Here is an 11,915-nt window from a genome sequence, read left to right as displayed (position 1 = left end):
CGGGGTCCACTCAGCCTCGGGAAGTCAACTGAGTAGAGGTGGGTTCGATTCCCACCTCAGCCATCCTGGAAGTGGTTTTCCGTGGTTTCCCACTTCTCCTCCTGCCTATCCCTTTCAATCTTCGCATCCCTCCACCAGGCCCCCGTTCAGCATAGCAGGTGAGGCCGCCTGGGCGAGGTACTGGTCATACTCCCCAGTTGTATCCCCCGACCAAGAGTCTGAAGCTCCAGGACACTGCTCTTGAGACGGTAGAGGTGGGAACCCTCGCTAAGTCCGAGGGAAAAACCGAACCTGGAGGGTAAACAGATGATGATGATGATGATGAATGTTGAGTTACTCCATGAGAACATGCGAACGATCCATTTAATCACATGTCCTGCCAGTAAAATAGCCGCCCGAACAGGGACTCGAACCCTGGACCCTTAGGTTAAAAGCCTAATGCTCTACCGACTGAGCTATCCGGGCTCACACACGCTCGTGGTCAGTTTCCTTTCATGTACCTAAACTGCCCATTAGGTACTGCTTGTGAAGAACTGGCGTCAGTTTGTTGGTTGAATTATTATTTACTGCAAACTTGAGTCGCGCTCCACTATTCTGACCTCATCAAGTCAGTTCGTAGGTTGTAATGTAAGGCACAGCGCAGATCAATGGTTTTTCATTTCTTTTTTTTTTACAAGTTGTTTCACGTCGCCCGCCACATATAGGTCTTATGGCGACGATGGGATAGGAAAGGCCTAGGAATGGGAAAGAAGTGGCTGTGGCCTTAATTAAGGAACAGCCCCAACACATGCGTTCGTTCGTTCGTTCGTTCGTAATCTGTTTACCCTCCAGGGTCGGTTTTTCCCACGGACTCAGCGAGGGATCCCACCTCTACCGCCTCAAGGCCAGTGTCCTGGAGATTCAGACTTTGGGTCTGGCGATACAACTGGGGAGAATGACCAGTAACTCGCCCAGGCGACCTCAGCTGCTATGCTGAACAGGGGCCTAGTGGAGGGATGGGAAGATGGGATGGGACAGGCAAGGAAGAGGGAAAGAAGCGGCAGAGGCTTTAAGTTAGGTACCGTCCCGGCATTTGCCTGGAGGAGATTTGGGAAACCACGGAAAACCACTTCCAGGATGGCTGAGGTGGGAATTGAACCCACCTCTACTCAGTTGACCTCCCGAGGCTGAGTGGACCCCGTTCCAGCCCTCGTACCACTTTTCAAATTTCGTGGCAGAGCCGGGAATCGAACCCGGACCTCCGGGGGTGGCAGCTAATCACGCTAACCACTACACCACAGAGGCGGACCCCAACACATGCCTGGTGTGAAAATGGAAAAGCACGGAAAACCATATTCAGCGCTGCCGACAGTGAAGTTTGAACCTAGTACTACACCCTTCCGGGCCTCGAATGGATGACCCACGCATAAGAATGCCTCCACGTAACGGGGTAAACAGCTACGGATGAGATTGGATTGAAGAGCGGGTCGAATTGCTTAACGAGCTTCGAACCACCCCCCCCCCCCTTCCTACTTTCTGTGCTGGCCCGGCAGCATGAGCACTTGGGGAGTGGTACGTTCGAAAGAAAGAAAAAAAAAGAAAAAAATACTTAAGATGGAGCCTTATGTATATAATATGAAAGTAGGATCTCTTGGTTCAAATGCCTACTGGATACTGCTTAGCACTGCTACAAATGACAAGAATCATAAAATAGGGGTTACGAATACTAATTTATTCAAATATGACATATTAAAGAAATTATACAACTCTATACAATGAACTCTCCGCATATGGGAGGAAAAGAAAATAATGATCACTTTAAAATATGTATCGCCCATAACGGTGTAATTGAGGTTTTGCGATTTCTATCGTTCATCTTTCCTCATTAGTTCATACCGTTCATGACATTTTTATATTATTCTGTCGATCACACCGTGAGATGATCTGATGTCCCTACTCACATATTACTTCCTGTTCTTGGGACGAAAATAACCGTTGCCTACGCTACATAATTACCATATTAAAAGAAACATTTGCATAATACACAGACAAACACACATACCATTTAGCTAAACCCCGGACTTCCTCATCTATCACCAAGACCACACAACGTTGTACAAAGGTTCTGTTTGAACACACAAATATATGCACATTCATTACTAAACATACACAGATATATATACACTTCATGCATAAAGGAGAGCCCTTCCTAGAAGGAAGCAGCATGGTTATCACTGTCTCCGGCCCAAGGCGCAAGCTTGGGGCAGCTCGCTCAAGGGCGCCATCCTGATCCAGGGTCGAACTGGCCGACTCTCGACCGAGAGGTACTGTGGATTCCTGGAAATCCCTAGACTAGCTACAGTCTCATATTACCGGATATTTAGGGGAGATCCCTACTCATTTATTAATTACCTTCTAAATCAGCGTGATATTATCATTGCCGGCAGTGTTTTAGTTGAACCAGTTAAACAACAGTAACTTACGGGGGAGGCCCGTAGCCTCAAACCTTAACTATAATAGCACAGCGGGACCAGCTCTGTCGTGAGGGGCGAGGAGCAGACACTCACAAAAAAAGAAGGGAAGGTCATTCGCTACTCCAGCCATCACTCATTCATTAGCCACGGCAGATTCTTGACCCCTCTCAATTACCATGGCCAGCCGTTGCACATATCCCTGGCCCATTTCATTTGTTTATATCATCTTACCGCTGAGTTCCCAAGAAATACACTTTTATTTTCTCCCTTCTCATTATTACCGCTGAACGCCGACTGTGGGCACGATCACTTCTAACTCATCTCATCGTAAATTCCTCGGGCATTCGGTCCTCTCATTACGTTTCATATCGTGTATCTTCCTTCCTTGGGCATAGGACTCATATGATTCCTCAGTCAACCTTTCCCATACTCCTCGCTCCTCGCACAGGAAATATACCTATATTTAAATCTTTTGACCAAAGATTAGAGACTCCTGCCTCTGTGTCTCACCCCGGCTATAGATTAAAAAAAATACTCCAGACCATTCTGGCCAATTAATAAAACATCAAGGGAGACTTGCACATGGTCCCTCACAACTACCTACATAACACAGCATATACCTCTCCCGGCCGGGATTTCTTCTCTCTTGCTGTACATGCACTGATTATATATGTAAGCTAGGCATGCATTGTCTGACTGACCCATGAGTTTCCCCGGCATATACGATAGCCACGTGGGACAGTAACTAACAACATTTTGACATGGTTTTCCCTGCTCGCCAGCATTATTGTTCCAGCCACCCCTAAGGGGTACTCAAATATTCTCCTAACCTTGTTCACTAAAAATAACCCTCACGATAAGCTAATCATTAAGAAAAAAATGGGCCGTCCGGGAATTCAGCTCCCTTGAATTTACTTCAACATTATAAAGATCAATAAAATTTCCATATTAGGACATGCATTATCTTACAACATTTTGATATTTACAAAAGATAGCTAATCCTATCCCCGGTTACATTATCATGCTTAAGAAATTAGATTTGGACATCACTCATCTGTTTGGTGGCCGTTGTTTTTCCTTCCACGGGAGACTCATGGTGGAGTTTAGTGCTGCATGACCCCGGGGCTGGAGGTGGGCGTGCAGTCCTTCATCCCTGGTCCATACAAGTCCGACATCCTGGGAAACTCGTTCACAGCTGAAATCTTACAGTAATCCAAAATGGGTAACACTTCACCACTCGTCACACGGCCTCTATTTCCAGAGTTTACACCACGAATAAGCAGGTCTTTCAAATCACGGCGGGCGCGTTCACAGCAGGGATCGGGTGGCTCACGAGACTCGAGCACCCTGATTCAGAGTAACACTTTGGCTGATACCAATTTATTAACATCACTGACTCATTTAAGCCGGCACTGTCCCAGCCGACTTCCGCTACTCGTTTGTGAATTATGCTCGCGGATTGACTAGTTTGACACGCGGCACAGAGACAATTCACCTAGGCTCGTTTGGCCTCCCGTTTACACTTCACAAAGGCTTTGTACTTCACGGCCGCGATGGACACAATAACACTCTTAGTAAGCGGTCAATGGGTTCGGACTGCAAAACTGGAGCACTCCGGGACACACTGTCCCTTCTCAACGACCCGCAAAGAACTGTCTTCTGCGATGGCCAGCCCGGCCTATATTATTTTCCCCGCCGGAAGCCTGGGGGCGTAAACGTTCAGGGTTCATTAAGGACAAGAGCTCCTTTCATACCAAGAATTGAAGACATTTAAATAGTGCATTTTGTAGCCCTCTGTCTCTTCTTTCATTTGAGCAAGGCGTGCCGGACCTACGATCGGCAGTTTTTATGCAATTTGCTCCCCGCCTTTGATTAATTCATTAGCGTCCCTTGGGGGGGGGGTGTCCTCTTTTGAGCGCGACTCTTAGCTCGGGTGACGCTGTTGTATTCACATGTGTTTGCAATCTGTTACATCTGGACATTCGGTGACCTCTTTTCTCCCCCTGAATAAATTACTACATATTTTTAGTCTCGGAAACGCAGAAAATTCAGCTCTATTCATTGGTGCGTCTCACATAATTTTCCTATGTCTGGATCAAAATATCATCCCATTTTTACGCGCCAAAATCCGACGTTGGCACCCGTAACACGTGCATAAAAAAACGGAAGTTCCTTATGTTAGTTTGGAACTCTGGGAAGCTAAGCCACACCTCGGGGCGTATCTGACTACTCCAGTATCGCGTCCTCTTCTAGCTCTCTCTGCAAGTTGAGAAGGTCTCTTCGCGGGGGCTTGGCTCCTGCTCTGTCTTCCCTTTGTTTTCCAGGCGCTCTTTCGCAGGTTCCATTCTGGCCGAACGCCGCTCGATCCCCATCGCCCATACTGCTACCAATGACGCGACCTTTAGGAGTGATTTTAATGAAGTAGAAAGGCACCTATAATTCCAACGAGCTGTACAGGACACTGTACGGTTTCAGCACATCCCGATCACTCCGTCATTAGACACCCCTCTCCCAGCCACAAGTTTCTTGCTGGCGTCATCATCATCATCATCATCTGTTTACCCTCCAGGGTCGACTTTTCCCTCGGACACAGCGAGGGATCCCACCTCTACCGCCTGGAGCTTCAGACTCTTTGTCGGGGATAAAACTGGGGAGAATGACGAATACCTCGCCCAGGTGGCCTCACCTGCTATGCTGAACAGGGGCCTTGTGGAGGGATGGGAAGATTGGAAGGGTTAGGCAAGGAAGAGGGAAGGAAGCGGCCGTGGCCTTACGTTAGGTACCATCCCGGCATTCGCCTGGAGGAGAAGCGGGAAACCACCTCTACTCAGTTGACTTCCCGAGGCTGAGTGGACCCCGTTCCAGCCCTCATACCACTTTTCAAATTTCGTGGCAGAGCCGGGAATCGAACCCGGGCCTCCGGGGGTGGCAGCTAATCACGCTAACCACTACACCACAGATCTTGCTGGTGTACAGGAGGATACAAGAGTATCTTCTGTTTCCTTTTTTTTTTTTCTTCAATTTGCTTGGGGCGCAAAACTTTTCTGGGGTCTCGACTTCCTTGTCGTAGAATCTGGAGGCAATTGCTGCCTATAGAAAAGAGCTCACGAAAGACGTGTTCATCAGTTACTTCTAACCGAAGACCGCTGTAATCAATAGCTACTTTCATTTCCATCTGAAGATTGAATGTTGGGATGCTCCATGACAACTTGCGAACGACGCATTTAATCACATGTCCTGCAACTAAAATACCCGCCCGAACAGGGACTCGAACCCTGGACCCTTAGGTTAAAAGCCTAATGCTCTACCGACTGAGCTATCCGGGCTCACAAACGGCTGTGCTCAGCATTTTCTTATATCTGCATAAACTGTGCAGTAGTTGCTGCGTGTGAAGAACTGGCGTCAGTTTGTTCTTTGCATAATTATTTCCTTTTTTTTTTCTTTTTTTTTGCTAGGGGCTTTACGTCGCACCGACACAGATAGGTCTTATGGCGACGATGGGATAGGAAAGGCCTAGGAGTTGGAAGGAAGCGGCCGTGGCCTTAATTAAGGTACAGCCCCAGCATTTGCCTGGTGTGAAAATGGGAAACCACGGAAAACCATCTTCAGGGCTGCCGATAGTGGGGCTCGAACCTACTATCTCCCGGATTATTTCCTTTAAACTTGAGACGAGCTTCACTATTTCCAGCTTATCTAGTCATCTCGTAGGTTGTAATGACCCTTACAGCGTAGTTCAACGTTTGAGGGAAAAGTTGGTTTATGTTCGCCGCGAATAAATATGTCTCGCGTTCTAGGTAAAAGTCCGCCTCAGTGGTGTAGTGGTTAGTGTGATTAGCTGCCACCCCCAGGGTCCCGGGTTCGATTCCCGGCTCTGTAATCCTCGAAGTGGTTTTCCATGGTTTCCTCACTTCTCCGCCAGGCAAATGCCGGAATGGTACGTAAATTAAGGCCACAGCAGCTTCCTTCCCTCTTCCTTGTCCTCCGTTCCCATCTTCCTATACCCCAGCAAGGACCCTGTTCAGCATAGCAGGTGAGGCGTCCTGGGCGAAGTACTGGGGATCCTCCCCAGTTGTATACCCCGACCCAGAGTCTGAATCTGCAGGACATTGCCCTTGAGGCGGTAGAGGTGGGATCCCTCGCTGAGCCCGATGGAAAAACCGACCCTGGAGGGTAAACTGATTAAAGAAGAAGTTAAGTGTTACTGAAAATTTTCCCTGAGACGCAATTTCAGAATTTGACAATGGTGTTTACATACACATAAAAACATAACTTAACATACTTAAAACAAAACAATTATTTCTCCTCAAACATGTATCAGATTAGAATTCTTTGAATTTCTGGTTTCTAATTTCTATAGAAAAATAATATGCTGTTTGTAATCAAATGCATGTGACGTTGCTTCCAATCAACAAATGGCATTATTTATAAGTATCTTTTGTTAGGGCCGCCTCTGTGGTGTAGTGGTTAGCGTGGTCCGGTTCGATTCCCGGCTCTGCCACGAAATTTGAAAAGTGGTATGAGGGCTGGAACGGGGTCCACTCAGCCTCGGGAGGTCAACTGAGTAGAGGTGGGTTCGATTCCCACCTCAGCCATCCTCGAAGTGGTTTTCCGTGGTTTCCCAATTCACCTCCAGGCGAATGCCGGGATGGTACCTAACTTAAGGCCACGGCCGCTTCCTTCCCCCTTCCTTGTCTATCCCTTCCAATCTTCCCCATCCCCCGCAAGGCCCCGATTCACCATCGCAGGTGAGGCCGCCTGGGCGAGGTACTGGTCATACTCCCCAGTTGTATCCCCCGACCAAGAGTCTGAAGCTCCAGGACACTGCCCTTGAGGCGGTAGAGGTGGGATCCCTCGCTGAGTCCAAGGGAAAAGCCAACCCTGGAGGGTAAACAGATGATGAATGAATGAATGAATCTTTTGTTAGATGAACATAATATAAATAATAATAATATTGATAATAATAATAATAATAATAATAATAATAATAATAATAATAATAATAATAATAATAATAATAATAATTTCATGTGGCTATTTCTAGCCGGGTGCAGCCCTTGTAACGCAGACCCTCCGATGAGGGTTGGCGGCATCTGCCATGTGTAGTTAACTGCGTGCTATTGTGGTGGAGGATAGTGTTATATGTGGTGTGTGAGTTGCAAGGATGTTGGCGACAGGAGAAACACCCAGACCCCGAGCTACTGGAATTAACCAATGAAGGTTGCAATCGCCGACCCGATCGGGAATCGAACCAGGAACCCTCTGGACCAAAGGTCAACACGCTGACCATTTAGCCATGGAGCTGCACAGTTGAAGATATTACTATAACTCCAGAAAATTTCATGTCAATCAGACCAGAATTGCTGCACATGGAGCTTTTTGCAGGAAGGAAATCACAGAAAAAGCGAAAGGTGAGAAAAAGGCATCAGAAATTATGACAGTACCTGTGCACTTCAGAACCGTCCTGGTCTGTGCGTGACGCCTTGAGATCTCTTCTTCTTCTTCTCTTCCACTGTTATTTTCTTCCGTTTGCGGACTATTCTTCATTTATTTATTTATTTATTTATTTATTTATTTCTTCACCCTTTGCTCTTTCTTGCACTCTGGATGCAACGTCGGTCGTCCTGCTGCTTGCCAATCGTCAGTGCGGATAATGTTACAGGCTGCCCTTGCCAATCATCAGTGCGGATATTGTTACAGACTGCCCTTGCCAATCGTCAGTGCGGATAATGTTAGAGGCTGCCCTTGCCAATCATCAGTGCGGATAATGTTACAGGCTGCCCTTGCCAATCATCAGTGCGGATAATGTTACAGGCTGCCCTTGCCAATCGTCAGTGCGGATAATGTTACAGGCTGCCCTTGCGAATCAACAGTGCGGATAATGTTACAGACTGTCCTTGCCAATCATCAGTGCGGATAATGTTACAGGCTGCCCTTGCCAATCATCAGTGCGGATAATGTTACAGGCTGCCCTTGCCAATCATCAGTGCGGATAATGTTACCGGCTGCCCTTGCCAATCATCAGTGCGGATAATGTTACAGAGTGTCCTTGCCAATCATCAGTGCGGATAATGTTACAGGCTGCCCTTGCCAATCATCAGTGCGGATAATGTTACAGACTGCCCTTGCCAATCATCAGTGCGGATAATGTTACAGAGTGTCCTTGCCAATCATCAGTGCGGATAATGTTACAGGCTGCCCTTGCCAATCATCAGTGCGGATAATGTTACCGGCTGCCCTTGCCAATCATCAGTGCGGATAATGTTACAGGCTGCCCTTGCCAATCATCAGTAAGGAATATTTTACAGGCTTCCCTTGCCAATCATCAGTGCGGATAATGTTACAGGCTGCCCTTGCAAATTACAGGTATCGGATTCTAGGTGGGATTGCGACATTGTTTGAGCAGCTCAGTAATTTTCGTGGTCCAATTATGATTGCCTGAGATTTTGTGGAGTTTAGTATAAGAGAATTTCGTTGTGCATATATACTGAGTCATCAGAGGTCATTGTTAATATCTTGTCTTGCAGTGTCGATATGTTATTTCCTGTCACGGATGGTATGTCACTGATATAAATACAGAAAAGTAAGGGCCCTAGAATACTGCCCTGCGGGGCACCACTAAGTTTCATTTTCCATTTAGAGGCCTTGTCGTTTACTGTTACACGCTGTTGATGGTTACTCAAATAATAACTAAGAAACTTAAGCGCAGCCAGGTCGAAATTTAGCAGTTCCATTTACTTTATCATAGTCGGAATTTCTATAGTGTCAAAGGTGCTACTGAACTCAAGAATGATAAGTTTAGTGAGCAGTCGTTTGTCTATAGCGTTTCTTCTTACCTTCAAAAGTGCTGTCGCGGTACTGTGACCCTTTCTTAAATCCAGATTTTAAAGGGTCCAAAGGAGCATTTTTTTTAGGTATTCCAGAACTTGCTCATATACTAAACGTTCAAAGGCTTATGAAAGCGCAGGGAGTATGAACACAGGACGAATGTCAGAGAGAGATTGTGGGTCTAAACTCTTAGGTACCAGTATAATATTCAATATTGTCTGTTTTCCAGACAGTAGGGAACATTCCGTTTAGTAAACAGTAGTTCAGTATGTGCGTCAGTATAGGCAGGACAGCACCAATAATGTTATGTATAAAAGTAATAGGATTATCATCTACACGCGTGGCCTTTGATTTAATCGAGTACAAAGCCTTTTTAACCTGATTTTCTGTGACACTGTGAAATGTGAATGGTGGATTGGCTGGAGGGGAGGGCGGTGATTCGGTGCAGTTAATTGGGGGTAGGTTGAATATTTATTCTACTAGAGTAATCGTTCAGTTCGTCAAGTAGAATGTCAGGAGTTGTCTGGCTCTGTTGATGTTTTCCTATTCCCAGAGCTCTAAATTGGTCCCATGCGCGATTGGAATTAAAGTTGTTAGCTACATTCCGGAAATATGCACATTTTTTATTTCTGATTAACTGCTTTGTGCGATTTCTTAAGATGCGGTAAGCTTCGAACTCTGTGTCATCTAAGGTTTGTTTATAATGTCGAAATAACGAGTCACGGTGGGCCATCATTCTTTTGGTTTCAACATCTAGCCATGGAGAAGGGCGAGACACCTTTATTCGACGTGTATGTGCGTGTTTCTTTGCCGCATTAATCGTATAAAATGTTACTTCTTTGTAGCTTATCACATGACCATTATTATATTAAAATTACCGTATTTATATTCTTGCTTGGGGACTTGGTGTTTGTCCCAACATTTTCCTTTTCATATTCAGACAACATACTACACTACCAAGCACCAAAGAAACACACAACAGTGATTACATCCCTCCATATAGGGTTGGCGTCGGGAAGTGCATCCAGCCGTAAAACAGGGCCAAATTCACATGTGCTACACACTTCGCACCCGTGACCCCACAGCTGTAGGAAAAACGGATGAAGAAGAAGAAAAAGAAGAAAAAGAAGAAGATGAAGATGATGATGATGATGATGATGATTACTATTAGCTACCTGAATCCGCACGAATCCACAACTCTTACTTGGATCCAAGGACACTCATTTCCTTTTTAGGTATTCTATACCACCTATACTCTGGAAAATTGGTCACCTATCAAAATAAATGTGCTCCCCCCAAACTGAAATCCTGGCTACGCTACGGATACGTAGTTAAGGTGGATAAGCTGTGGTGTGTCGTCGCTTATGTTCAAATTATTTGTTAAACAAACAATCCATTCATGCTTACCGCGAATAACATCAGTTATTTTTTGCAGGCATACATACCTATCTGGTAGATATATTTATATGGTTGTTGTACATTAATCTTGGATATTAAATATCTATGTCCTCACTCGTGATAAAACTCCCTCTCTCCATTTAGAGGCTAGCTGTTATCATTGAACGCCTGTTAAATTTTAAATACTATTTTCAGAATTTCAGTGGACAGAGAAAGTCATATAACACTACAACACTGAGCAAAGTCAAGCAGTAAACTTATTCAATTATGTAATAATATATAACTTTTTGCTTAATGAATAATGGGAATTTTCTACTTCTTCTTCTCCTTCTTCTTCTTCTTAATCTGTATATCATCCAGGGTCGGTTTTTCCCTCGGACTAAGCGAGGGATCCCACCTCTACCGCCTCAAGGGCAGTGTCCTGGAGTTTCAGACTTTGGGTCGGGGTATGCAACAGGGGGGAGAATGACCAGTACCTCACCCAGGCGGCCTCACCTGCTATGCTGAACAGGGGCCTTGTGGAGGGATGGGGCGATTGGATGGGACAGGCAAGGAAGAGGGAAGGAAACGGCCTTGGCCTTACGTTAGGTACCATCCCGGCATTTGCCTGGAGGAGAAGTGGGAAACCACGGAAAACCACTTCCAGGATGGCTGAGGTGAGAATCGAACCCACCTCTACTCAGTTGACCTCCCGAGGCTGAGTGGACCCCGTTCCAGCCCTCGTACCACTTTTCAAATTTCGTGGCAGAGCCGGGAATCGAACCCGGACCTCCGGTGGTGGCAGCTAATCACGCTAACCACTACACCACAGAGGCGGACAATGGGCATTTTACTTTTTAAAATTGGAAATACTGTCATGTCCGTTTAAGGAATAGTATATCGTAGCTTGTACGCTTAGCCGCCACTGTGGTGTAGTGGTTAGTGTGATTACCTGCCACCCCCGGAGATCCAGCTTCGATTCCCGGCTATGCCACGAAATTTGAAAAGTGGTACGAGGGCTGGAACGGGGTCCATTCTTCCTCGGGAGGTCAACTGAGAAGAGGTGCATTCGATTCCCATCTCAGCTATCCTCGAAGTGTTTTTCCGTGGTTTCCCACTTCTCCTCCAGGTCTTCTCGTCCACTCCAGGCGGGATGGTACCTAACATAAGGCCACGGCCGCTTCCTTCCCTATTCCTTGTCTATCCCTTCCAATCTTCCCATCCAGCCTCAAGGCCTCTCTTCAACATAGCAGGTGAGGA

At 46.2% G+C, this 11,915-nt stretch overlaps 2 non-coding genes across 2 annotated transcripts; both read right to left on the bottom strand.

The window, feature by feature from the left end:
- Positions 1 to 392: 392 nt before the first annotated feature.
- On the bottom strand, positions 393 to 465 carry TRNAK-UUU (transfer RNA lysine (anticodon UUU)). The gene has a single exon. It is a non-coding gene; the product is annotated as a tRNA-Lys (tRNA).
- A 5,241-nt stretch (positions 466 to 5,706) lies between these two features.
- On the bottom strand, positions 5,707 to 5,779 carry TRNAK-UUU (transfer RNA lysine (anticodon UUU)). Its single transcript has one exon. It is a non-coding gene; the product is annotated as a tRNA-Lys (tRNA).
- Positions 5,780 to 11,915: the final 6,136 nt, after the last annotated feature.

The sequence above is a fragment of the Anabrus simplex genome, chromosome 7, assembly GCF_040414725.1.
Source record: "Anabrus simplex isolate iqAnaSimp1 chromosome 7, ASM4041472v1, whole genome shotgun sequence".
NCBI classification, from domain to species: Eukaryota; Metazoa; Arthropoda; class Insecta; order Orthoptera; family Tettigoniidae; genus Anabrus; species Anabrus simplex.
This window is presented reverse-complemented; position numbering and strand designations above follow the sequence as displayed.